General features: G+C 42.0%; 1 non-coding gene across 1 annotated transcript; it reads right to left on the bottom strand.

The window, feature by feature from the left end:
* Positions 1 to 14,979: 14,979 nt before the first annotated feature.
* LOC132225174 (U2 spliceosomal RNA) lies at positions 14,980 to 15,170 on the bottom strand. The gene has a single exon (XR_009450810.1). It is a non-coding gene; the product is annotated as a U2 spliceosomal RNA (small nuclear RNA).
* Between the last annotated feature and the right edge of the window lie 12,562 nt (positions 15,171 to 27,732).

Raw genomic sequence — 27,732 nt, 5'->3', positions numbered from 1 at the left:
TAATTAAGTGAATAACAATGTACCTACCTATATAGTTTAAGTTTAAAAAACTTGGCTCTCAAAAGAAATTTCAATCGTTGTACTGTTGATATTTGGCTCTGTTGACTAATGGGTTTGCCGACCACTGAACTAGGGCATTGGTCGGGTATATTTTAGAAATGAGCCAAGGGGTAAAAGGCCTTCCAGATCCAAAACATAACCCAAGAACAGCTCACTCATATAGTCAACATTTGTAGATTCCCTACTCTGTCCCACCATGCATCTCATCTGCTGGGCCATGGGGTACAGAGAGACCTAAGACAGTCCCCAACTTTAAAGGACTCATATTGGAAAGGTGGGGAAGGGGAAAGCAGAGAGTGACAAAGCAGGACCATGAGGCCAAGGAACACGGGGCACTGTGGGGTTGAATGAGGCACCCCAGCCAGACAGGGAGGTCAGGGTTGTCTTCTTGGAAGAGGTGATGGCTAAGCTGAGTCTTGAATGACTGTAGGAGGAACGCTGTCCCTGCAGAGGGGGCAACGCCTATAAGAAAGCCTTCTGGGATGTGAGAGAGGTCATCGCGATTTCAGGGAATCCCTTTGGTAGGAAGGTAGTTAGTTGCAGGGGGACACCCAAGAAGAAAAAAAAACACGAAAGAGGCAAGAAAGGAATGCCAATGCTAAGAGGTGTGGAGTTTTATCTGGAAGGCAATCTGACAATGTGGAATGACTTTAAGCTAGGGGTGATAATGAAGAGGTTGGCTTTGTATAGAAAGCCCATTTCAGCAGCAGCGTGACTACCGATTGGAGAGAGGCTGAGCTGGAGGCCTGGGAACCTGCTCAGAGACAGAATTCGCGATTTCTAAGGAAGTAGAGCCTGTGGGATTCAGTGGCTGGCTCCCTGTGGGCTTGAGGGAGGTGGGAGTGGCCCAGGATGATGCCAGGTTTCTGGTTCCTGGGAATGACATTAGTCCATTCCACTTGACTGGGGAAACCGGAAGTCAAGGCCAATGCCTGAAGGCCAATGAAGCCCTGAGACACCCTCTTGTTAGAGAGGGGCTTGCCTTACTAGCAGGCCTTACTCCCCCACCTCCCAATCTCCCCCTTAATGGTGGTCTGAGTCTCTTCCCCTGGGAAAACAGTGGCCGAGGCGGATTCTCTTAAGCAACCCCCTCCTCAGGCTTTTCCTTTCTCTATGGACTCCATCCTCCATCAAGGGCCTCTTCCAAATCCCTTCCTCCTAATCCCTACCCTGTCGCCCTGCATGGCTTACAGGAGTCTCCCTCCTGGACAGTTGCATCTTAAAAGGGAATTCTAGGACACCCCAACATCTTCATAAGGAAGGTTCAAGACTTCATGAGATACACCACGGCACGCGCACACACACACGAAGAAGCAGTGCTTGATTAGAATCTTAGGCACCAGGCAAGGCAGCAGACGGGGTATTTTTATACAGGAGCTTTCTCCACTCAAGTCACACGGAGCAATCACAGTTGACTCTGAAGTCTGGCCCCTGCCCCACTTCCCCCTCACTCATACCAGACAATCACACGTGCCCCTCGGTCCTTCCTGATAGAGCCACTGCTTGGAGAGCTCTCGACATGTCTATTTTTTAAGATCACTAACTCCTCTCTCCTATGCTCCGCTACCTGCCAAGTCCAAATTTTCCAAGTCCTCCCTCGGTGCACCCCCGTGGACATCATATCTGAAATCCTGGCAGCTCCAGCCTCCTAAATCAAAGCAATTGGCAAGGTCCTCCTGCAGAGAGGGACAGGAAGGAGCAGGAAAAAGAAACCTTCCACCAATACCATCATGGGGAGTGGCTAGAACCATGTTTGGACCAAGACAAACATAAACCAATTTCCCTTAAGTCTGTATCCACCTGTGCAGAAATCGATTGGCCCCCTCAGCCATATCCTTGGTAAAGACACTTTTTTTTCATCTGCAAAAGTGACTGCCCTGGGGGCTCCCAAGGAGGGCTTTCTGAGGGGTATTGCTTTAAGTATGGAGACACTCCAGACACCTGTTTCCCTGACTCACACCTTACATGATCTCAGCTTTTACTCTGTTATTAGGCAGGACACAAGCAGGAGAAATCTAAGAGCCAAGCACAGGAAAACATATATTTTTTAAATTGATTTCAGAGAGGCAGGGAGAGGGAGAGAGAGATAGAAACATCAATGATGAGAAAGAATCATTGATTGGCTGCCTCCTGCACGCCCCCTACTAGGGATCAAACCCAAAACCTGGGCAGGTGCCCTTGATCAGAATCAAACCCGGGACCTTTCGATCTGCAAGCCAACGCTCTGTCCACTGAGCCAAACCGGCTAGGGCACAGGAGAACATATTAAGTCTGGTTGTTTTGCAGATACTCACACCACCATATAAAAATAGGTGTCCACAAGCAGGAATGATGGACAGAAGCCACAGGACCTAAAATGCCCCACACTCTGGCAAAGAGGGGGGCAGAGGCCTGCTGAATTGCAGCAGATGTTTTCTGTTCTCTCACAGCTCAAGGCGATGAACTCTGGCCTGCATAGCTGCAAAGGGATCTCAACTCCACGTCTATTCTGCTTGAGAGGAGAAAGGAAGGTGAGAACACGTTCCTGAAGTCCACAGAAAGCCTGTGCATTTTAAATGCGTCAAAGCCAACAGGGGCAGCCATCCTATGGATAACTTTCTCAAGTGCAACATTGGTTCCGGGTCAGAGGCGCACAGCCCAGAGGGTCCAAAGCCGCAAATAGAATAATGATAGAGGAAGCAAGCAGGGGAAATGAGTGAGGTGGGACTGCTGGGAGAAGAGACAAAATGTAAGCCATTGGCTCTGGTAAAGAGGAAAAGCAAGAATCCAATGGCATGGGATTAGTAAGGTCTACGCAAGAAATGAGATTTATTTTGGTACCTGGATTTCCAAAGTCACCGGATTTCTCCTTTTTCACCAGTCAACCTATTTCATCCCTGCACAATGGACACAATTGTGCGTAGTTGCCATATTGTAATAGTTGGAACTCAATGGCAATTCTGAAAACCAGGGGTATTTTCTAGACACGAGTGGGCTCATGAGCAACAACTCTGAAAGCCATCATGTTTCCAGAAAGCCTGTTTAGAAAGCTGATGTTAAGTATTTTAATCTTTCCTATTTAGTAGCCTGAATTTAAACCTACGTGGGTTAAATGGGTCTCAAATAAGTTACTTGCTACTTTTGGCTTTCGCAGAGTTTTATCCATAGCTGTATTAAAACACATATATTTAGGTGCATCTCATTTTCTGTTTCCCTCCCCCGTCTATTGCTGGTAGGACGGTAAAGTGGTTCAGCTGCTGTGGGAAAGAGGCTAGCAGTTCCACAGATAATTAAACACAGGTTGCCATGTGACCTAGCAAATCCACTCTTAGGCCTAGATCTAAGAGAAGGGAAAACATACGCCCACACAGAAACATGTACATGAATGTTTATAGCAGCATTATTCATACAAGCCAAAAGGTTAAAACACTCAAATGTCCATGGCACGGATGAATGGGTAAATGAAAGATGGTGTATCCATACGACGGAATATTACTCAGCCATAAAAAAAAAAGAATAAAATACTGATACATGCCACACATGAATGGATCGTGAAAACATTATACTCAAGAAGTCAGTCACCAAAGACCACATGCGATATGATTCTGTTCATAGTAAAGTCCAGAGCAGGGGAATCCATACAAACAAAAAGATTAGTGGTTACTTAGGACTGGAGGGGCAGGAATAGGGGAATAAATAGGAGGGTGACAACTAAAGGATATGGGATTTCTTCTAGAGGTGATGAGAATATTCTAAAATTGACTGTGGTGACGGTTGCACATGTCTGTGAACACACTAAAATCCATTCAATCATACACTTAAGTGGGTGGATTGTATGGTATGTGAATCATAGCTCAATAAAGCTTTTTTTAAAAAAAAAAACTCTACTCATAATAAATGCCAGAAGCCCACTAACCCAAAAACTTCTACAGCCATTTTCTTCTTTAGAACTCCGTTAGACATCTAGGAAATGTAGAGTATTGGAGGGAACTCAATTTTCAACTTGGTGATTCTACATTCATGTTAGCCTCTTGCTTCAAGCCAAGTAACACAGAGAAAAATTTCTTGAAATAGTAAAACTTAACTCTGACCAAACAAATGAGCTCATTCACAGAGATTCTGAAGGCCTTTAGTGTTTCGAGGCAGTCTTTCAAATAAAGTCAAAAGTAAGTGTCTTAATCTGGCGTATGAGCTACGCGGGGGTGGCATCTCATAAAACAAGGGCTGAACCAAGTACCTCTTCTACTTACTGACCAAAGCTACTCCTATGTCAAGGTTGGTTTTCTTTTTAATTCTGAGGTATAATGGGGGTTGCAGGGAAGATTTTGTCAGAATTGAGGTCCATTTTCATTTTTATAATGTCTTTAGCTAGTTTTTATCATAAATTGTGGATCGTGGTTAAACTTTCATAAGGTAAAACTAAGGACAATGACAAGGAATAATACAACAATACTAAAGAATCTGAAAGTCTCAAGGAGGGCAGTTCAAAAGAAAGCAAAATCAGAAAACCGCCGAAACCGGTTTGGCTCAGTGGATAGAGCGTCGGCCTGCGGACTGAAAGGTCCCAGGTTCGATTCCGGTCAGGGGCATGTACCTGGGTTGCGGGCATATCCCCAGTGGGGGATGTGCAGGAGGCAGCTGATCGATGTTTCTCTCATCGATGTTTCTAACTCTCTATCTCTCTCCCTTCCTCTCTGTAAAAAAATCAATAAAATATATTTAAAAAAAAAAAGAAAAGAAAACCTTAGAAGTAAATCCCAGCTCATCTATTTACAAAGGTACACAACCTCCGGCAGGTGACTCATTCCTGAACCTCAGTTTATTCACCTGTAAATTGGGGATACTGACAACCTTCTAAGCCTTAGAATCTAAGGGTTGCTGTGAGGAATACATGTGATATTGTGGCATAAAAAGAAAAGCAACTGATGCATAGTAAGCACTTGAGAAATACTTCCCCTGTCTCCTTAGATGGAGGATGAAAAATTGAACACTGGTTGGTGCTTAAGAGGTACAAAGAAGGAAAAGAACAGATGATAAGGAATGGCGAATAGTCTTGGGCCAAAATGGGAGGCCTTTCCTGTGTTCGAGGGAAAGGGGCATTAGACGAAACAGCAAAACAGCCCAACTGGCTTGTCGATAAGTGCTTTGAGTTTATAAAGCAGTCAGTCTTTTCAAAATGTCCTTTCGAGGTCTCATGGAATTACATGTGGATATGTTGGATGACTATAGGATGCAACTAAATGTTATTTCCAGGATGCACGGTTACTAGCAAGTTATTGTTACTCACTGTTAACATGGGTATTTCAAAAGCCTGGGTTCTGGGGGAGAAAGCCTTCATGGAAACCAACCTCTACTCCAGTCCAGGCTAGAGTGTCTCCTCTTTTGGTACCTCACTAGGAGGAGGATGGAGGGGTGCAACTGTATTTTTACTGAAAAGAGTAAAACGAGTCTTGAAATAGTGCTTGATGTCCAATTGCCCAAATCTGTTACTGGCAATTGAGCGCCCTCTAGTGTCAATTAGTGAGGAAAACATCCTTTCAAAGACGCAAAGTTGCGGAACTTTTGCAAGGTTCCAGTCCTGGAAGAAACTGCCCATCACAGCAATTTTTCCTGCTCAAAAAACAGGAAAAAGTTGAAGAAGCATCAGTCTGATACGAATGAGTCCTTTTGTTATGACGTCCTAGAACGTAATAGATATTCACAGGATGTGCGTTGAATGAGTGAATGGCATCAGGTCGTTGGCAAACAATCCTGGACTCATGCCACATCAGGGCACTGGCGTGTCATGAACATCACACCTGTCAAACCAATGAAGCAACAGAAAACTGGATGGTTCAGACTTTAGGGTACTTTCCGAGTGGTACAGGTGATAAGAACCATGGCTGGGTAATGTGGTCGAAATTAAATACTCCTCTGGGCCAACAAAATGTGTGTGTCATAAAAGCAAGTCATCTTTTCCTCTCCGCGCTTTGGCGAGCCCACCTGCAGAGCTGGAGAGAGTAGAGAACACGGCTGGCCTCTGAGAAAAGATTACCCATGATCCCACATACTGTTAAAGCAGTAAAACATACTTGATTGATCTATCACCCATGCTGACTCAGGTGAGGGGGCGGGGGTGGGGGGGGGGAGCCCATTTCCATAGCCAAAGCAGTTTTTGGCATCAGATCTGTTATTCACTAAGAGTGGAAGAAAAGATTAACCTCAGGGACTTACCGCAAATTGCTTGCCAGTCCAGTTTCTTTTGTTGCCAGAAACTTATATTCAGTGGATTCAACGATATATGGAGTAGGTAGTCCTTGGCTATTCCAGTTTTGTCCAGAAGGCCTGCAAGTCTTAAGAAGATTTAAAAAAATAAAAAGCCAACCCCGGCATGCCACGATCCACTTTGATATGAGCGCCTGGATTGCTGGGATAGCCAGCAATGTGTTGGGACTTGCATTCTCCCTGCTTTGAGAACGTGGAGAGACACACCCTAAGCCACTTCGGTGTGAATGCATGACCCGCACCACGCTACTTCCATAGCTTGTGAAATCTACACCTTCTGATTTTTCCTATGTCAATGCTATGTTGTATCTACAGCCTATATTTATGTCCCCTGAATGGTCGGTTACCTGGAATCGAACATCCAGCAGAATGATCAGAGATGCCCCACCTTTTGGAAAACCCTCAAAGATCATACCTCCTGATGGTTGGTGCTGCTTCGGATGACTGTTTATTTGGCCTAGATGTCACAGCCAGATTTATTCCTCAGACACTGGAGAAAGGTGCCCAGCTCACAGACTGTGAAAACTCAAATTATCATTCCCAGTCTCCTTCCAGGACCAAGAGCATAAAGGGAGACCGGATAGATGCCTTAAATACAAGCAAGGGCACATGGCTCTGCTGAGAAAAGAGTACAAATCTGCCCCCCCGCCCCGCCCCCCAGTCAAAGCTCTTTGGGAGAGGGCACCAAAACAGGAGCTCACTCCACACTTGGAAAGTCAGGCAGGAAGGTTAGCCCTGGGAGGGAACATTCAGGCTACCAACTGGCTGCCACAGTTACCTGGTTTCTATATTAAGTAAGGACCGCATGACATTGGACAAGGGCAGCGTCCTCTCCAGCTTGCTCTGCCCTCACACAATTGTCCTTCCACGCGCCAAGGTGCTTTTAAAATCTGGGAGCCCTGCAGGGGCTTTCTTTTTCTGACTCACAGCGAAGACAGAGGAGTGAGGCCTTCTCTTCTCCTGCCTTCTTTTCAGGCCTCCTGACTTTCTAACACTCAGGGCGCTCTCCCAGTGTGTGGGTCGAAAGAGCTTATCCAGAGCTCAAGGGAGAGTGAAGGAGGTGCAGAGAGTTCGTGATGGCATTCTCAAACAATCAAGGTCAGATAGGTGGTGGGACATTACAATAGGATGAAGCAAAACACCAAACCCGGAAGCAAAACCCCTTACATTCACTCTCATCACTGAGGTTTTTACAGGTTCTTTTTTTAATTATTAGAAAAAGACATCCTTAACAACAAAAAAAAACACTAGGTATTCTGTGTTTCCTATCCCAAACAGAGAATCAGGAACTGATTTTTGTTGATAAACACAATTAGTTAAAGAAAATCAAAAGTATTCTTCGTAGCCTATTAAGTCCCTACATCTCATTATGAAGTGACTATATGTAACCATTGATTTAATTTGCCATCAAATAGAATTTAGTGCCCTCAAGTTCACGGTGTTGGGTGAAGTATCACGAGCCAAGTAATTCAGACAATATCTCAGAATCCAAACTACATCAATACTTTATAGTAGAGCCATTTCTCCCCCAAATAAGTGCATCCTGTGCAAGCAGACAACTGAGCTTAACCAATGAAAAAAGATTAACAATAACAACACTTACGTAGCGCTTCCCCAAATCAGGCACCATTCTGAGGCTCTTTATCCCTATGAATCCATTTAAACCTCTCAACAGCTCCTTAAGCACACTCTCAGGACCCTCCATGCACAGGCAGAAAAGATTTCCCTTCTTTCCTCGGTTTGTAAAAGGACAACTGAGTAGAAGCAAATCCCTCCTAATTGGTAGCCTCGACTTAAAACTAGATCAACAAGTTTCCCCATCTCTAAACCCCCCATCCAAGCAACTCTTCTCTCAAGCCCAAAACACAAGAATAAATTTCACTCTTCAATCTAACCTTTGCAATGCTGGGTTTGTAATCTCACGTAATGCTGTTTTTATTAGCTATCTGAAAAGCAGGAAGGAAACCTCTTTCAAAGAGACAAAACCTACATCTTCAAAGCAGCAGGCAACACTCAGCCAGTGCCCCCAACTGCTGGAGAGGTCCCCCTACCTGTAACATACAGTACCTCTCTCCCCCTCGTCTCCAAGTTCTCCCATAAAGAAAAAATAAATACCCAACTTCTACTAAAAGTTTTTAAAAGTTTGCAAAAAGCAGCAAATAATTCTGCTGACACCATGAAACCATCAAAAGGATGTGCTGTAACAAATATATGTGTGGCTTTAAACATTGTCCCCACTGCCCCATAATTTGTGATGGAGGTAATACTTCAGAGCAATAGACATTTGCTTTGTTCATTCTTTTCCATCCCTTTTTCAAGCGGAGTCCCCTCAAGCCCACTATAAATAAGAATGTGTGTGTTACTGAGTCGTATTAGTACTTTGAGTTTGGGGTATATTTGGTTTTTGTTGTTACTTTATTATTGAGATGAAGATAACTTCATCTTGTTCCTGGATATAAAAAAAAAAGACATGTCCATTATAAAGAGTGGGAGCAACATATAAAGAAACAACCATGAAAATAAAAAATCCCCTGAAATCTCACCATCCGAATCAGTAACGCTGAAGGGAGCTTCCTTGCATGCATTTCTTTATTATTATTTTTATTCGTTTTTATTTTTAGAGAGAGAGAAACATCCATGTGAGAGTGAGACATCGATCAGCTGCCTCCTGCACGCCCCCTATTGGGGTTGGAACCTACAACCCAGGCATGTGCCCTGACTGGGAATCCAACCAACAACCTTTCAGTGCACAGGACGGTGCCCAACCCACTGAGCTACACAGGCCAGGGCCTGTACACCATTATGTATGTGCTCACACATCTATGCACAGACACCAGACATTCATACAGTTTTGCATAAATGGGATTGTATCATAGTGTTTTTATTGTGGACAACTTTCCTCTACAATTAACAGCCTAGGGTGTGTCCACATACACTTCCCTTCATTACCACACACACACACACACACACACACACACACACACACACACACACACACGAAGATTTTTTTTATTCTTTTTTTAATAATAATAGAATCATATTAAGCTCATTTTGCATCTTGCTTTTCTCACCGGTAACTTATGGAAATCTCTCTCAGACATCTGGTAAGGCTGTAATTCATCCCATTTAATGGCCATGTGATATTCTATGGGGTAATATATTTTAATTTTTCAGCCATTCCCTGATTAATGGCCATTCACCATGTTTCCAGTTCTTGGCAGCCACAAACAGTGCTGCAATAAACGTGCTCGCACACATGTCCGTACAAATCAGCACTTTTATTTTTATGGAATAGATTCCGAGGAGTAGGATTCTGGGGTGAAGTGGAATATGTATTTTTAATTTTAATAGATATTGCCAGATTGCCTTCCTAAAAGGCTGGAACGCTTTACAACTCCAATGTATGAGAGCACACATTCCCCCATATCCCTCCTGGCAACAGGTTTATAGCTCTTTTTAAGTTTTTGCCAGTTTAATGGATATAAAGCAATCTTTCATAATTAATTTGCATTTCTCTGAGTCTGGACCATTGCATGCATTGTGCAGTTTATGGGGTTGAAACGTAGCCCACAAATGGCTTGCAAAACCTGGCATCCTGACTCTGTTCAGCACAGAGAAAAGGCCCCAACTTTTTCTAGTTCATGGAAAGGACTGCCAATGGCCTCGTCCTAACCAACAAGAAATCTGGGCATCTTTTTATATGGGCTTGTTCTTCTGTGAATTTTCTCTTCGTATCTGTTGCCCATTTTTCTATTGCATTATTATCTAGTATTTTTCTTGTCAATGTATAGGTGCTGAAATTTCTAAAATTTACTTTATAGAAATTAACTCTTTGACTACAATCTATATTACAAGTACTATCTATCATTTGCCCATGAAGTTTGTTTATGGTACCATTTGTAATACAAATTTAAAAATGTTTTCTAGTCAAATACATTTACTTTTCTTTTATAATTTTTGGGTTTCCAGTCTTGATTAAAAAGATTTCCTTGATCCTTACAAAATGCATGTAGCCTCCTAAATTATCTTGTAAAATATTTATTTTATTTTTTACATTTATCTTTTTTCTATCTGGAATTTGTATGTATAAAGTAAGATAGAAATTCAAACTTACTTTCATCAGGCAGGATAACTGGTTGAACCAAAATCATTTAAAACATAGTTCATCCTTTTTTTTTTTTCATAGTTCATCCTTTATCTACTGAATTCAAATGCTTCCTTTATTGCCCTGGCTGGTGTGGCTCAGTTGGTTGACCATTGCCCCATGCACTGAGAGGTTGTTAGTTCAATTCCCTGTGATGTTTCTCTCTCTTCCTCCCCCTTCCTCTCTCTAAAATTAATAATAAAAACACATTTCTCTAAAAAATCTTTAAAAGAGAATGTAATTTTTAAATGCTTCTTTTTATTATATATTAACCTCTCATGTATATTAATTCTCAATTCTTGGTTCGGCTCCACTGCTCTACCTACTGATAGATACTAATAAGTTCCAATATCTGATTTTTCCCCCATAGTTTCTCAGTTATCTTTTGTGTAAGGTTTAAGATTATTTTATCTAATTGAAAAAAATCCTATAAGCATCCTAAGTGGAATTGCATTAAGTGTGTGTGTGTGTGTGTGTGTGTGTGTGTGTGTGTGTATTTTAAAATTGACATTTTAAAATATTGTCTCCATATCCAAGAACATAGTATGCCTTTGCATTTATTCAGGTCTTCATTTGGGGTTTTATAATAATATTTTGTAGCTTTTTTTTTTTTTACTTAGGTCCTGTATCTTGTTAGATTTATATCTAAGTATTTCATTATGTCTATTGCTATTATAAATATAGTACTTTTTCCCATTTCCACATTTAGTAGATAAAATTTCTTGATCTTTATACGTTTTAAAATCCATCTCCATTACCCAATTATCTTCTTAATTCTAGTACCTTTTTTATTTTGATAGAGTCTCTCAGTTTTTCTAAGCATGTAAATCATATCATCAGGGGGGAAAGAATAGCTTTTCTCTTGTTTTCCACTTTGCCAGTCAAATTATAATGATGAGTGTAATGGAAATTGGTTTTTTTTAATCTTTATTGTTGGAAATATTACATAACTCCTCTTTTTTCTCCCATTGACGCTCCTAGCTGGCCCCCGCCGCATGCCCTAGGCCTTCACAACCCTATTGTTCTTGTCCATGGGTTATGCATGTATGTATGCAAGTTCTTTGGTTGTTCACTTCCCACCCACCCACCCTCACCCGCCTTCCCTCTGAGGTTCTGCAGTCTGTTCTATGCTTCTATGTCTCTGGATCTGTTTTGTTCATCAGTTTATTTTGTTCATTAGATTCCACAGATGAGTGAGATCATGTGATACTTACCGTTCTCTGACTGACTTATTCACTTAGCATGATACTCTCCGGATCCCTCCATGCTGTCTCAAAGGGTAAGAGATCCTTCTTTTTTACTGCTGCATAGTATCCCATTGGTATAAATGCAGCACAGCTTTTTTATCCATTCATCTACTGATGGGCACTTGGACTGTTTCCAGATCTTAGCTTTTTTAAATTGTGCTGTTATAAACATAGGAGGGCATACATTCTCTCTGATTGGTGTTTCAGGTTTCTTAGGATATAGTCCTAGAAGTGGGGTCACTGGGTCAAATGGCAGTTCCATATTTAATTTTTTGAGGAAACTCCATACTGTTTTCCATAGTGGCTGAACCAGTCTGCATTCCCACCAGCAGTGTACTAGGGTTCCCTTTTCTCCACATCCTCGCCAGCACTTGTCGTTTGTTGATTTGTTGATGGTAGCCATTCTGACAGGTGTGAGGTGATACCTCGTTGTCATTTTAACTTGCATCTCTCTGATGATCAGTGACTTTGGGCATTTTTTCATATGTCTCTTGGCCATCTGTATGTCCGCTTTGGAGAAGTGTCTATTTAGGTCCTTTGCCCATTTTTTAATTGGATTGTTTGTCTCCTTTTGTTAAGTTGTATGAGTTCCTTATATATATTGGATATTAACTCTTTATTGGATACATCATTACCAAATATATTCTCCCATTGAGTGGGCTCCCTTTTCACTTTGTTGATGGTTTCTTGTGCTGTGTAAAAGCTTTTGGTTTTGATGTAATACCATTTGTTTATTTTCTCCTTAGTTTTCTTTGCCCTCGGAGATGTATCCATAAACACATTGCTATGAGAGATGTCTAAGATTTTGCTGCCTATGGTTAGAGTCTCCTCACAAGTACTCAATTACTGTACTTACTTTTTGGTACCTATCTTCACTTTGTAACAATCCCTATTTGAGCACAAGGGCCATGGATTCTACTACCTAAAATGATGTATTATATTGCCTTAATGAATATTTGAAAAAAATGAATAAATGTATCTGCCAAGAATAATGTTGTTGTACCAAATTTAATGTAAAAACTCCTCCATAAATATCTTACACTAAACCAAGATATTACTATGTATTTTTGAGAGAGCTATCATTATTTGACTTAGTCCTACTAACGAGCATAAAGGTTAATTTTATGCTCAACATTATAAATTAATGTTGAACCTTTTTGCTTTTCTTCCAGAAAAGCTTTTTGTCACAACATCTGGAAATATAAAATGATGTTATAGACTTGTTAAAAAGAAAAAGTATTACATTTTGCCCAGCCCACGTGGCTCAGTGGTTGAGCGCTGACTTATGAACCAGGAGGTCATGGTTGGATTCCCAGTCAGGGCACATGCCCAGTGTGGGGCATGCAGGAGGCAGCCAATCAATGATTCTCTCTCATCATTGATGTCTCTATCTCTCTCTCCTTCTCCTTTCCTCTCTGAAATAAATAAAGATATTGTTAAAGTATTACATTTTTATGATAAAAATTTGTGATAGAGATAAAATTATGTTGTCAGGAAAATAATGCATTATAAAATACACAAATAAGATAAAAGTTTATTTCTGCATCCAACTTCTTAAACAGGATATAATTTTTATTTTTAATTTTCTTAGTTTCCCTGCCTTATGGTTGGATGGCATATAGACTGTTATAATGGGAATAAAGAGAAGAAAAGAATTAGGAACATTTTTCAAAATTTATTAATAATCTCTCCAAGATAGAAAATATCTTGCCACTGAAATAATATGGGTAGAAACTGGGCAGTTTATTTCAATGACAAAACTTTAAATATTTCTTATCTTGTCAATCAAAGGCCTCCTTAGCCAAGAAAGAACCTTTATGAAGCAAATAATGATTGGTAGTTGCAGGATTTGAACTTAAAGATAAATTTGAGCGATGTCAGGAGATGTCAAGTCAACAAAAGTCTATTTCTTGAATTTAGCAGCTGAAATGAGGTCATCCAAACTTTCAATTCCAAGTTCACACATTGCAAGAATGTCTCTAGCAGCACCAGCAAAACACCACCATTCAATAACCACGGATTCATATTATTTCAACAATTAAAATACTGTGTTGTCTAAAAGTATAGAAATTACCTTTTTCATTAACATAGCTTCAAAAACAAATTCTGAGATTCTTTTTTAAAAATGTTTGGTTTTAAATGGAAAACCACCTATAAATCAACCTATCTCAAATATAATAAAACTTTATGCAGTAAGGAAGGTGAATTAAATTTTATCACAGCTTCAATCATTAAGCTCAAACTGTTTTTATTTGTCAGGATGCAATCAATTTCTATGTCATCTCATAATAATACTTTCTATAACTTGACAAAGCTTAAGAAATAAGTTTAAGATCAAGAGTATTCTAAGACTGATTATTTTTGTCAATCTAACCAGGTAACATTTAAAACATTCTGGATCCTTATTCTAGGAGTGTGGATCTGTAAGAAATCAGGGTATTTTAGTGCCTTGAACTTTCAGTGGCATTTGGAATCTCTCTCAGAAGGAAGTGGGGTGGTGACTTTTCTATTCCAAAGGCTTTCATGACGTCATATAAGACAAATCCTTCTGGCAACTGGCTTTCTGGCAGCTTCGCTCTGCTTCGTTAACACTGAGACTTTAGTCATTAAAGACTTCTCAATATTTATCAACCAAAAATAAAAATAAAGGTATTTCTTGATTGAAGTCATAGATATCTTTTTTCTCCAATTAATTATTTCCTCCTAACCTGTAGTAGTATAATACATACCATTGACTTTGGATTTGACTATGTGGCTTTCTTGGGCCAATGGACTATTGAGCAGATAGATGTATGCTATATTGGTGCAGAGCTTCAAATGTGATTGTGTGGTTTGGCTAAGCCTTTAACACTCTAGTGCGTTCTGCCTTGAGAATGGCATGTCCTACATAGAGGTTGTTCCATCAGCCTGGATCCCAAAATAAAAAGACACAGAAAGCAGCCCTAAAGTTAACCTAGCTTGGAGCACAGCTGCAATAGCGACAACATTAACCTGAGTGAGAAATACATGTGTTGCAAGGCAAGGGGAGTCTGAGATTGTTTGCATGATAACCTAGCTAAAGCTGACTAATACAATGGGCATACACAAGGGGATTTACTTTCTAGTTATCACTTTGTTATTGGTTTCTGACATAATTGCATTGTGGTCATAAAACACACATTCTATTATTTCAATCATTTAAAATGTATCAAGAATTGCTTTATAGTCCAGTATATATATTCAGGTTTTATCAATATTACTTGGTCGTGTGTGTGTGTGTGTGTGTGTGTGTGTGTGTGTGTGGTGTGCGCGTGCATCATTCCTAGAAGTACTGTAATACCAGATTGATGCGTGGAGTGGATAGAGCAAGTTCCTATTCCATCTCCTAATTTCAAAAATCCATTTAATATATTGTCCTCGGATACAGGACATATCAGATATTAAACTGATAAGAACAGATACTACACTTGATCTTAGCCACAAGGCCAAGAAGTGATAATATTACTTGGTTGAAAGAATATGCATTCTACAGTTATTGGAGTGTTGCATAAACTGATTATGTCCATTAAATTAAGCTTGCTTATCATGTTGTTCAAATCTTCAATGTGCTTCCTAATCTTTGTCTGCTTGTCCTGTCAATTATTGAAAGACATGTTAAAATAGCCCATTATTATGGATTTTTCAGTTTCTCATTGTGGTCCTGTCAATTTTTGTTTTATATATTTTAAGCCATAATTATTAGATGCATCAAAGGTAGATTTATCATCATACCCTAGTAAACTGAACCTGTAATCATTATGAAGTGACTATTTTATTTCTAGTTATGCTTTTTACCTTAAAATCCGTGTTGTTTAATACTAGCACAGCCACACAGCTCTTTTCTAGTTCACATGGTGTATTTTTACTTTCCCTTAACTCTCAAATGTTTTCTATCCTTACGTTTTAGATGTGTCTCTTGTAAATTGCAGGGTTTGTTTTGTTTTTTATTCAGTCCGATACTCTTTGTCTTTTAACTGAAGCACTTAGTCTACATACAGTTGATATAAATTCTGATATATTCAGATTAAAATCTATTATATTGCTATGTACTTTCTTCTTGTTCCATATATTTTATGTTCTCTTGTCTCACCTTTCTGACTTCTTTTGGATTGACTGAGCATTTTTTATTATTTTATTTTTTACACTTTTTGCAGTTATATATTCTTTTTCTTTTTTCAATTTCAATGTGTATATTAAAAATTGGAATATGCATCCTTGGTTTATCTAAATCAAATATAATAAGTGTATCTACATTTTTTAAAAATATATATTTTTATTGACTTCAGAAAGGAAGGGAGAGATAGAAACATCAATGAGAAATATCAATGATGAAAGAGAATCATTGATCAGCTGCCTCCTACATGTCCCCCACTGAGGATTGAGTCTGCAACCCTGGCATGTGCTCTTGAACAGAATCGAACCCGGAACCCTTCAGTCCACAGGCTAATGCTTTATCTACTGAGCCAATCCAGCTAGGGCAGTGTATCTACATTTTTCTTAGAAAATTCAAGACATTTTATAGCATTTAATTCCACATATCCTTCTCCTAACTTATGTTATTATTGACATGTATTTTAAGTCTCTACAGTCAAGGTCTTCTAGAGTACCCATGAATTTACCCCTTTCTTTGTTCTTTATTCCTTCCTTTATTTCTAATCTTCTCTGAGATCATTGTCATTCTACCTAGCAAAAAAGTTGTGCTTTAGAATTTCCTTTAGTTAATCTGCTGATAGTAAACTCTCAATTTATGTTTTCCAATACAATATTTTACTTTCATTTTTGGTCTAGATTATTTTGTAACAGACATGATTTTAAGCATTAAAAAATTTGCAAGACTGGAACAAAGAACCTCTTGTTTTCTGAACCATTTGGAAATAAGTGACCAACATGATGCCCCATCATACTTAAACATCTATATATATAAAACCCTAAGCAACTGGTCGACTGGTCAACCCGTTGACCGTTTGGCCAGTCGCTATGATGCACACTGACCATCAGCATGCAGACGCTCAATGAAGGAGCTGCCCCCTGGTGGTTAGTGAGCTCCCACAGCAGCAGTGCCACTCAGCCGACCTTCAGGCACCAGACGCTGGGCACGAATCTGTGCACCAGGCCTCTAGTTTTAATATATTATTCTTACCAGCAAGGATATTCTCCTACATAACCCAACATAAGCATCAAAATCAGGAAATTAATGTTACACATTATCACCATCTAATCTACAGACCACTCAAGTTTTGCCTATTTCAATAATATCCTCTGGAAAATTAGAAGACCTAATTTAAATGACATGTTGCATTAAATTGTCATGTCTCTTTAGTCTTCTTCAGTCTGGAATTGCTCCTCAGACTTCCCCTGTCTTTCGTGGCTGTGAAACTTTTCAAGATTACAGAACAGTTATTTTGTAGAATGTCCCTCAATACCAGTTTGTCTGATGTTCCTTAGATTCTGGTTATGTGTTTTTCACAGGGATACTACAAAAGTGATGCTGTGTTCTTCTCATTGTATCCTATCAGATGGTACCCAGTCTAAATTTGTGTTATAATTGATGATATTAACTTTGGTCACTTGATTAAGGTGATATCTGCCAGGTTGGTCCACTATCTATAATAATAAAAACGTAATATGCTAATTAGACTGGACATCTTTATGGACGTCCTTCCTTCTGGACAAAGCCATGGAGGACAGGGGCAGAGGCAGAGGCAGCTGCCGCGGGAGTGGGAGCCAAGACCCTTGCATGAATTTCGTACATCAGACCTCTAGTATAATTAATAAGTATTTTTAGGAGATACTGAGAAATTATCTCATCAAACATTTGCCCTCTAATTTCAGCATCCACTAATGTTTCTTTGCTGAATTATTACTATACCTGCTGCCAAATAGTGATGTTCCAACTCCACCATCCCTTTTCTATTTAATCATTGACATTCTACTGTAAGAAAAACTTCTTTCTCTCTTCATTTATTTATTCACTTAGTTATATCAGTATGTAATCAATGATTTCTACACTTTGGTCTTGGATGTCCAGCCTCTAGAATTGTGCGACAATAAATTTCTGTTGTTTAAAACTACCCAGCCTGTAGTATTTTGTTATGGCAACTCAAGCAAACGAATACCTGTCACCCTCCCCCACCTTCCTACCTCTGCCCCATTATATAACCAGTCTCCTATCAGTGCTCCTCACACACTCCCCAGCCCACCCTTCAGCTGAAGAGATGTCCTCCTTACCCCACTCAGCTCCAATACCCCAGTGGGCTGACCCTGCTGTTACTAACATCACTAGCATCCCTCCTGCCAGGGTCCAGCCCCAGCGGGTCCAGGGGTCCCCAAAGGTGTGGACGGAGTCGGCGAAGAAGGAATGACACGGAGACAGCGTTCAGTTGATCAGCAGCCTAGCCAGGATCTCCAGCCAAGTTCTGGTCTCAATCTCCAGAGAGGTTCTGCTTAGGATCTCCAGCCAGGTTCAGTGGCCATGTTCCCTCGCTAGGTTCTCCAGCCAGGTTCTGTCCAGGTTCTCCAGCCAGGTTCAGTCACCAGGTTCTAGTCAGGTTCTCTTGCCAATTTCTGTAGTCAGGTTCAGTCCAGGATCTTTTGCCATGTTCTCTCCAGCGAAGTTCTTCTGTCTCTAGAGAACGTTCTGTGTAGGTTCTGTGTTCTGAATTCTGTCTCTCTTGGTCTTGTCTTCTGAGTTCTGTCTCTGAAGTTCTGTCTCTTGCTGTCTTCTGAATTCTGTCTTGTAAGTTCTGTCTCCTAAGTCTGTGTGTTGCTGTCTTGTTACATCTATATTTATACCAGTTGATTCAATCCTATCAATCTCTATTACAAAGGTTAGGGCGTTTCTTATCTCCATTCCAGGGAGTAAAGATTATGTAGCTTAAGCATGATTGTTCGTAGTTAAAGTGATTAATTACCCGCCTGGCACTTACTTAAGGGGTTTTATTCCCTCCCTAACTTCAGGGGAAAATCCCTACCTGGGGAAACAACCTTTCTCGGAGAGGTGACCTTGGTTAAAACACAGCGCCAAGAAGGTGAGCAAACATTTTAAGAACAGTATGCCATATATGCCAGGTCCTTTGAAACAGCAAGGATGGACCGGCTCCCGGCACCCTCCCCCGTATATAAGCCCTCCTCACCATACTACAGCTCTGACCCCCTATACTGGACCACCTCAGCCCCCGCTACCACTCTTCTGTGCTGGTGGCCTCCTTACCCCATCAGGTTCTGACCCGGATGCCCCTAATACTCCCATTACATGGATGTCTACGTCGCTCAGCCTTACCTAATGAGTTTTGGTCTCAATCTCACCTTCATTCTTACAGGGTATTTTTTTTATTATTACATTTATTATTTTTTGTTGTTGTTGATAATTCTCACCCAAAGATATTTTTCCATTGATTTTTAGGGAGAGAGGAAAAGACAGAAAGAAACATCGATGTGAGAGAAACACATCGATTGGTTGCCTCCTGCATGAGCCCTGACCAGGGCCCCGATCAGGGAGGAGCTGCAACTAAAGTATGTGCACTTGACTAAAATCGAAGCCGGGACCCTTTGGTCAGCAAGCCAATGCTCTATCTACTGAGCCAAACCGGCTAGGGCTCTTACAGGGCATATTTTACCTTTTCTAGGCCAGCTTTCCCTAGATAGCACAGGTGAGGCTACAAGGATATGTTCAATTTATTACCTATACTAGAGGCCCGGTGCATGAAATTCATGCATGGGGTGGGTGTCCCTCAGCCCAGCCTGCACCCTCTCCAATCTGGGACCCTGCTGGCAGTTGGACATCCCTCTCACAATCCAGGACTGCTAGCTCCTAACCACTCACCTGTCTGCCAGCCTGATAGCCCCTAATCGCTCCCCTGCCAGCCTGATTGATGCCTAACTGCTCCCCTGCCAGCATGATCGCCCCCAACTGCCTTTCCCTGTGGGGCTGAGGGGACTGGGGGACTCCGGCTGGATGAGGCGGGGCTGAGGGGACTGGGCACTGCCATCTTGTGGCTGTGGGTGCCGCCATCTTGTGAGGGCGTGGCAGTCATTTAGCATATTCCCTCTTTATTAGATAGGATTGCCTAGACCTGAGTCAGCAGGATGGTCCTGCAGAAATCAACAAGTTCTCGAGGGAGAACCAAGATGGCGGCATAGGTTAACGCCAGAGTTTGCTGCTTTGAACAACTACTTCAAAAGTGAAACCAAAAAACGGAAGGGACATCACCCAGAACCACAGAAACGCTGGCTGAGTGGAAGTCCTACAACTAGGAGGAAAGAGAAACGCATACGGACACTCAGAGGAGGCGCAGTGCTGAAGTCAAATTCTGAGGTGCGGAGTGCGCGGAGCAGGCTGGCGGCGGAGGGCGTGGTTGTTGTTTTCAATCGGGAGGGAGTCGCAGACTCTGAGCACCAGATCCGGGCGAGTCTTTAGGGACCCAGACTCAAACGGGAGAAGGGGGACTGTCTGGCTTCGGTCAGAGCGAGTGCAGCTTTCTCTCCGAGCTTTGCAGCGGGTGCTGGGACTCAGAGAGGCAGAGCCCCTTGGGACAGGACTGAGAGCCGCCATAACTGCTCTCTCCGGCCCACCCTGTTGATCCTGTGCGACCCGCCCCGCCCAAGCCCTGCACAGAGGCATTTGCTGGATAGCCTCAGGCAAAGGCTAGATTAGCACCTCCCTAGAGGACAGAAGTTCTCTCACTGCTGACACAGCTGATTCTCATAGCCACTTGGCCTGGAGGTCAAACCCTCCCTGGAATTAGCTACAACAATCAAGATTTATCTATAAGACTGCGAACAAAGACCACTAGGGGGTGCACCAAGGAAGCATAACAAAATGCGGAGACAAAGAAACAGGACAAAATTGTCAATGGAAGAAATAGAGTTCAGAACCACACTTTTAAGGTCTCTCAAGAACTGTTTAGAAGCTGCCGATAAACTTAATGAGATCTACACGAAAACTAATAAGACCCTCGATCTTATATTGGGGAACCAACTAGAAATTAAGCACACACAGACTGAAATAACGAATATTATACAGACGCCCGACAGCAGACCAGAGGAGCGCAAGAATCAAGTCAATGATTTGAAATGCGAGGAAGCAAAAAACATCCAACCGGAAAAGCAAAATGAAAAAAGAATCCAAAAATGCGAGGATAGTGTAAGGAGCCTCTGGGACAGCTTCAAGCGTACCAACATCAGAATTATAGGGGTGCCAGAAGATGAGAGAGAGCAAGATATTGAAAACCTATTTGAAGAAATAATGACAGAAAACTTCCCCCACCTGGTGAAAGAAATGGACTTACAGGTCCAAGAAGCGCGGAGAACCCCAAACAAAAGGAATCCAAAGAGGACCACACCAAGACACATCATAATTAAAATGCCAAGAGCAAAACATAAAGAGAGAATCTTAAAAACAGCAAGAGAAAGAAACTCAGTTACCTACAAGGGAATACCCATACGACTGTCAGCTGATTTCTCAACAGAAACTTTGCAGGCCAGAAGGGAGTGGCAAGAAATATTCAAAGTGATGAATACCAAGAACCTACAACCAAGATTACTTTATCCAGCAAAGCTATCATTCAGAATTGAAGGTCAGATAAAGAGCTTCACAGATAAGGAAAAGCTAAAGGAGTTCATCACCACCAAACCAGGATTATATGAAATGCTGAAAGGTATCCTTTAAGAAGAGGAAGAGGAAGAAAAGGGTAAAGATACAAATTATGAACAACAAATATGCATCTATCAACAAGTGAATCTAAGAATCAAGTGAATAAATAATCTGATGAACAGAATGAACTGTTGATTATAATAGAATCAGGGACATAGATGGACTGACTATTCTTGGGGGGTAAAGGGGTGTGGGAGATGTGGGAAGAGACTGGACAAAAATCGTGCACCTATGGATGAGGACAGTGGGTGGGGAGTGAGGGCGGAGGGTGGGGCGGGAACTGGGAGGAGGGGAGTTATGGGGGGAAAAAAAAAGGAACAAATGTAATAATCTGAACAATAAAGATTTAATTAAAAAAAAACAAGTTCTCAAGCACACAGGCCTGGTTTTGATATTTACACACTAAAAGAACCTCTCCTCCTTCTGCTCCACCCAGGTTCCTGCCCCGTCCCTCACTCAGGCTGGTCTGACAGTCCTGGTTCCCTCCCCTCTCGTGTTATTATTATTGGGGGACGTGGATGTTTCTTCCCTCTCATGCCCTGGTGATACCAACTTATGCCAAAAAAATCTGAATCTTTTTTCATTGTCCTTGAACTCTTTTCTTTCGTTTTTTTATTGGGGTTTTTTTTTAGGTTATATCTACTCATTTCTAAAACATTGTTTGACTTTTTAGATTTTATTTTACTGCCCATCAGAGTGGACACAAAGCTGCAGGGATTTGTGTCAAGGAGAACAACCAGATGTGTAGAGGAGCAGAGGTCAGAGGTTCCTAAGTCCAGTGCAGCCTCCTCCTGGGTACAAGGACATCTCCTAAAATCCTCCCGCTAAATCAGTGATGGTGAACCTATGACACGCGTGTCAGTGGTGACACGCGAACTCATTTTTTTGATTGATTTTTCTTTGTTAAATGGCATTTAAATATATAAAATAAATATCAAAAATATGTCTTTGTTTTACTATGGTTGCAAATATCAAAAAATTTCTATATGTGACACGGCACCAGAGTTAAGTTAGAGTTTTTCAAAATGCTGACAGGCCGAGCTCAAAAGGTTCGCCACCACTGCGCTAAGTTCTACTTTGGCTAGTGCTAGCCTGACTGGATTTCTACTACTTTGCACAAAGAGGTGTGACTAGAACATTCACCTGCCTGCACATCTCAGTCCATCTATACAAGAACATCCTCATCTAAAATCAGTACCTACAGCCCTGGCTGGTTTGGCTCAGTGAATAGAGCATCAGCTTGTGGACTGAAGGGTCCTGGGTTCGATTCTGGTCAAGGGCACATGCCCAGGTGTGCGGGCTCGATCCCCAGTGTGGGGCGTGCAGGAGGCAGCCAATCAGTGATTCTCTCTCATCATTGATGTTTCTCTCTCTCTTCCCCCCTTCCTCTCTGAAATCAGTAAAAATCTATTTTAAGAAATAATAATAGCCCTAACCGGTTTGGCTCAGTGGATAGAGCGTCAGCCTGCAGGCTGAAAAGTCTCAGGTTCGTTCCGGGCAAGGGCATGTACCTTGGTTGCGGGCACATCCCCAGTAGAAGGTGTGCAGGAGGCAGCTGGATCGATGTTTCTCTCTCATCGATGTTTCTAACTCTCTGTCTCTCTCCCTTCTGCTCTGTAAAAAAATCAATAAAATATATTTTAAAAAAAACAGCTCTTGGTTTCACTGATCTTTTAAAAAAAAAAAGAAATAATAATAAAACAAAATCAGCACCTACAAATGCTTTGTGATGGATAGATCAACCTGCCTCAGCGCCCATTTCTGTAGCCATCTCATGTTCATGCAAGTTCAGTATTCCCTGCCACCCCGCTGGCCGTGCACAGTCTCAGTGTTTTGCAGAGGCTGGTTCAATGAAGGGACCAGTGGATTTTGTCACAACATATATTCTGTGCCTATTGCACTGCTGTGGATCCTATTCTTTCTGAAGATCTCTCCAATGGCCCAGCCCACCCACAGCATCTGCAATGCGTATTTACTGAGCACCAGAGGATAGGCTTCCACCAGAGTGCAATCTCTGACAAGCAAACCGGCTCGAAGCTTGTCCCTTAATAGGGCATTGCTCAAATGGATACTGCCTTCAGAGGTATGCCTTCCATTGCACTGCTGCATTACCTTAACTTATTCAAAACTTCAGACACCCGAAGAAACAACTTTAAATCATCGACCTCAAAACCTTGATCTCACTCACTTTTCTTGCTCTTGGAATTTCTGTCCTCACTCCTAACGTCTAAGAATGATTGCTCTGCCTTCCCAACTGCATGCGCTGCCGGGGCTGCACGCGCCTGCCATGTTGCCTCTGCCTCTGACACCTCCCCTGGCAATAGCCAGAACTCTGCCAGGGCTGCCTAATGGCTCCGGCAGCAAGGGGCCACCCTGCAGCTCATTAACGGTGACGCTGTCACCGTGGGGCTAGTGGGAGCGAATGTTTATCGGGTTCCAGAAAATGAGCCAACCCCACCATTAGACACTGTCATAGAGGTTCGCTGAGAGGAAGCCATTTATAGAAATAAGCGTGTTTTGCTGAACCCTCCTGGTAAGATAAAGTGGTTATGGCTCTTATGGGAGAAATCCACCATGGCGGACACCCTTTTTTAAAAATATGTTTTTATTGATTTTAGAGAGAGGAGGGGGAGAGAAGGGGAGAGAGAAACATCAATCAACTGCCTCCTGCACACTCCCCACTGGGGATTGAGCCTGAAACCCAGGCTTGTTCCCTGATCATCACCAGGGATGCAACTGGAATCAAACCAGTGAACTCTCGGTGCAGGACGTGACACCCAACCCACTGAGCATCACGGCCAGGGCCACTTGCCCTCTTTTGAAGAAGCTGCCTCGTAAGAGGAGATGTAGGATGTCTCACCATGCCTCAGAGTGGGAAGACAGATGCCTGGAAAACCTCCCACTGCGACTCTTCTTTCCCTTCCCTGCTCTCTCAAGACAGTCCAGCTGAATGACTGAATTCTCGCTCTGTGGAAGAAGGCTATAATGCAATTTTGGGTTCAGTTGCCCTGAGTTACCGAGAGCTCACAAGGGATCAGGCTCTGTACTTGTATGACCCAAGTGCATTCAACCCTCACTTTGAGGTGGATACCCTTAGCATCCTCACTTTTGGGGGAAATGAGGCTCAGAGAGGTCAAGTAATGCCGGGAGCCGGTCCATGCTTGCTGTTTCAAGGGACCTGGCATATATGGCATACGGTTCTTAATATGTTTGCTCACCTTCTTGGCGCTGTGTTTTAACCAAGGTCACCTCTCCGAGAAAGGTTGTTTCCCCAGGTAGGAATTTTTCCCTGAAGTCAGGGAGGGGATGAAACTCCTTAACTAAGTGGCAGGCGGGTAGTTAATCACTACAAACAATCATGCTTAAGCTACATAATCTTTACTCCCTGGAATGGAGGTAAGAAACGCCCTAACCTTTGTAATAGAGATTGATAGGATTGAATCAACTGGTATAAATACAGATGTAACAAGACAGCAAGACACAGAACTTAGAACAGAATCAACAAGACAGAACTTCAGAGACAGAATTCAGAAGACAGAACCTACGCGGAACCTGGAGATGGAGGAGCTTCGCTGGAGAGAACATGGCAAGGGATCCTGGACTGAACCTGACTGCAGAGGCTGGCAAGAGAGCCTGACTAGAACCTGGTGACTGAACCTGGCTGGAGAACCTAGCAAGAGAACATGGACACAGAACCTCTCTGGAGATCCAGACCAGAACTTGGCTGGAGATCCTGGCTGGAGATCCTGGCTAGGCTACTGATCAACTGAACATTGTCTCCGTGTCATTCCTTCTTCGCCGACTCCGTCCACACCTTTGGGGACCCCTGGACCTGCTGGGGTTGGACCCCGGCGAAGTAATATTTCCAAGGTCCCACAGCCAAATTCCTGAAGAAACAGGAATTTGAAACAAGCCAACTGGGTCCAGAGCACACTGTCTGAACCTCTAGGCTGTATGGTTAATAATAAACAACATTATTTATAAACTGTCTTCTTTTCGAATACATCATCTCATTTATCCACAGTGCAATCATTTTCTAATCTGGAAAGGTGGGGTTACAGTACCTCAAAGTACCTATTTTAACGCATAGCAAAGGACTAGGAATCAACTTTGGGACAGGACGTGGAAGAAACTAATTATGGCCCTGACTGGTTTGGCTCAGTGGATAGAGCGTCGGCCTGCAGACTGAAGGGTCCCAGGTTTGATTCCGGTCAAGGGCATGTACCTTGGTTGCGGGCACATCCCCAGTGGGAGGTGTGCAGGAGGCAGCTGATCGATGTTTCTCTCTCATCGATGTTTCTAACTCTCTATTCCTCTCTGTAAAAAATCAATAAAATATATTTAAAAAAAGAAAGAAAGAAACTAATTATGTGTGCGTGTGTAGCTTTTAGTGCCAATTCATCTGAGAGATGATGAGGGGAGATATTTTGGGACTGAAGAGGTCCCTTACATTAGCCTTCTTGGTTTATCTGATATTCTACTGTGTGATTCCAGAAAACGTAACAGAAAAGCTGAGTCCAGTACCTTATGTCCTCTCCTGGGGTCAGGAACAATATACCCATCAGATTTTTAAAAGCCTCCTCAGGCATATGCACACACAGTTTTCTTTCTTTTAAAAAAAATAAATAAAATATTTTTTTTTTATTGATTTCAGAGAGAGAAAGGAAGAGGGAGTGTTGCAGAAGACCCCAGGAAAACCAAGTGACGCTTTGAAGAAGTGGAGAGACACTGTATTAATTACACCGGCGGACTCCGGGAAATAATTTCCAAATTAAAGTACCAAAACATGCAGGGGCCTTCATTTTATATCTCCCTGTGGTCTTTGTCCCACAAATATGGATTATGCTTCCGGTGCTTTTCACGGGCTTTGCAAGAGGCCCTCAGGAGTTGGGGGTCTCCAGGCCATATCTGATAGTCTGGCCTGGCGCCAGCGATAACAACCCTCCCTCCAGGCAGTGCACTGTTCACAGGTTTATGGCCTCTGTAACAGATTCTGCAAGACCAGTTTCTGGGAAGGAGGTAATGACTTAATTATAGGTTAGCTTGCTGGCATGGATTCCAATTGCTAGCCCCCCAAATATCAGGATTACATTGGAATTAGCCCTTCTTAGCCTTCTCAGGAGAGAGAGAGAGAGAGAGAGAGAGAGAGAGAGAGAGAGAGAGATCAATGATGAGAGAAAATCATTGCTCAGCTGCCCCCTGTACATTCCACACTGGGGATCAAACTCACAACCTAGGCATATGCTCCGACTGGGAATTGAACCGTGACCTCCTGGTTCAATGTTCAACCACTGAGCCACGCCGGCCACTGAACATGCTCAAACACTGAACACACAAGTTTCTTGATGAATTCAGTTCTGCTTCAAGTCTTACTGTAGTTTCCTAAGGCTAAACTGAAGCTGAGATCTCCCCCAGTCCCTTTGTTTATCTAAAAATAAAGGCCAAAGTGAGAGATAACAAGTATTTATTTAAGAGCCAGAAGAATAGCTAGTCAGGAAGCCCTAATTCAGGCAGCAACCCAAATAGTGTTCTAAATAGGGGTGAAGGCAAGGGGTTTTATGAGAAAGAAAAGGGGAATAATTACATGAATAGAAGGAAGGAATTTCTATTGGTATTATGTCATGGAAGGAATTTCTATAGGTGCAAATAAGCTAAGTTATTCTTTAGCTATACATGGTGGTGCTAATTCTAAAGAATGTCTTTAACTTTCAGTCCAGTAGTGAGAATGTCTGCTTTCCTGTTAGCTTTGCAAACAGTTGTTTGGCATATAACGCTCCTTTAGGCCCAGTCCAAAAGTTATTTTGCCCAGTCCATCACTCCAAAGGTTTGAGGAGTAACACCTGCAAGACAGTTCCTCTGAGATGGCAACTCCAACTCCATGTTGAAGTGGCTCCATTTATATTATTTTTCACACCTTTCCCTAAAGGCAATCCTCCCATCAGGTTTAAACAGATGTCAAATGCAGAAGAAACCAGACAGACAGTGAGATTTGGAACATTTATGTATCTCAGGTTTTTTTCAAGTTTTTTCTTTTCTTTTCTTTTTTAATATGTTTTCATTGATTTTTAGAGAGAGGGGCAGGGAGAGAGATAGAGACATTGATAAGAGAGAAACATCATCTATTGGTCCTACGGGGGACCGACCTGCTTCTGGGCATGTGCCCTGACTGGAAATTGAACCGTGACCTCTTGGTCAACGCTCATGGATCAATGCTCAACCACTGAGCAGCACTGGCTGGGGGTCATTTTCTTTCCCCCTGCTTTTATTCTACAGGATATTTTTCCTTCTCTCAATCTATAGCTTCTTATGTCTATGAAGCTGTTGACACTGATAAAACCAGTCATGGTGAGACAGTATAAGGGTAAAAT

This window comes from Myotis daubentonii, chromosome 1, assembly GCF_963259705.1.
Source record: "Myotis daubentonii chromosome 1, mMyoDau2.1, whole genome shotgun sequence".
In the NCBI taxonomy this organism is placed as follows: Eukaryota; Metazoa; Chordata; class Mammalia; order Chiroptera; family Vespertilionidae; genus Myotis; species Myotis daubentonii.
This window is presented reverse-complemented; position numbering and strand designations above follow the sequence as displayed.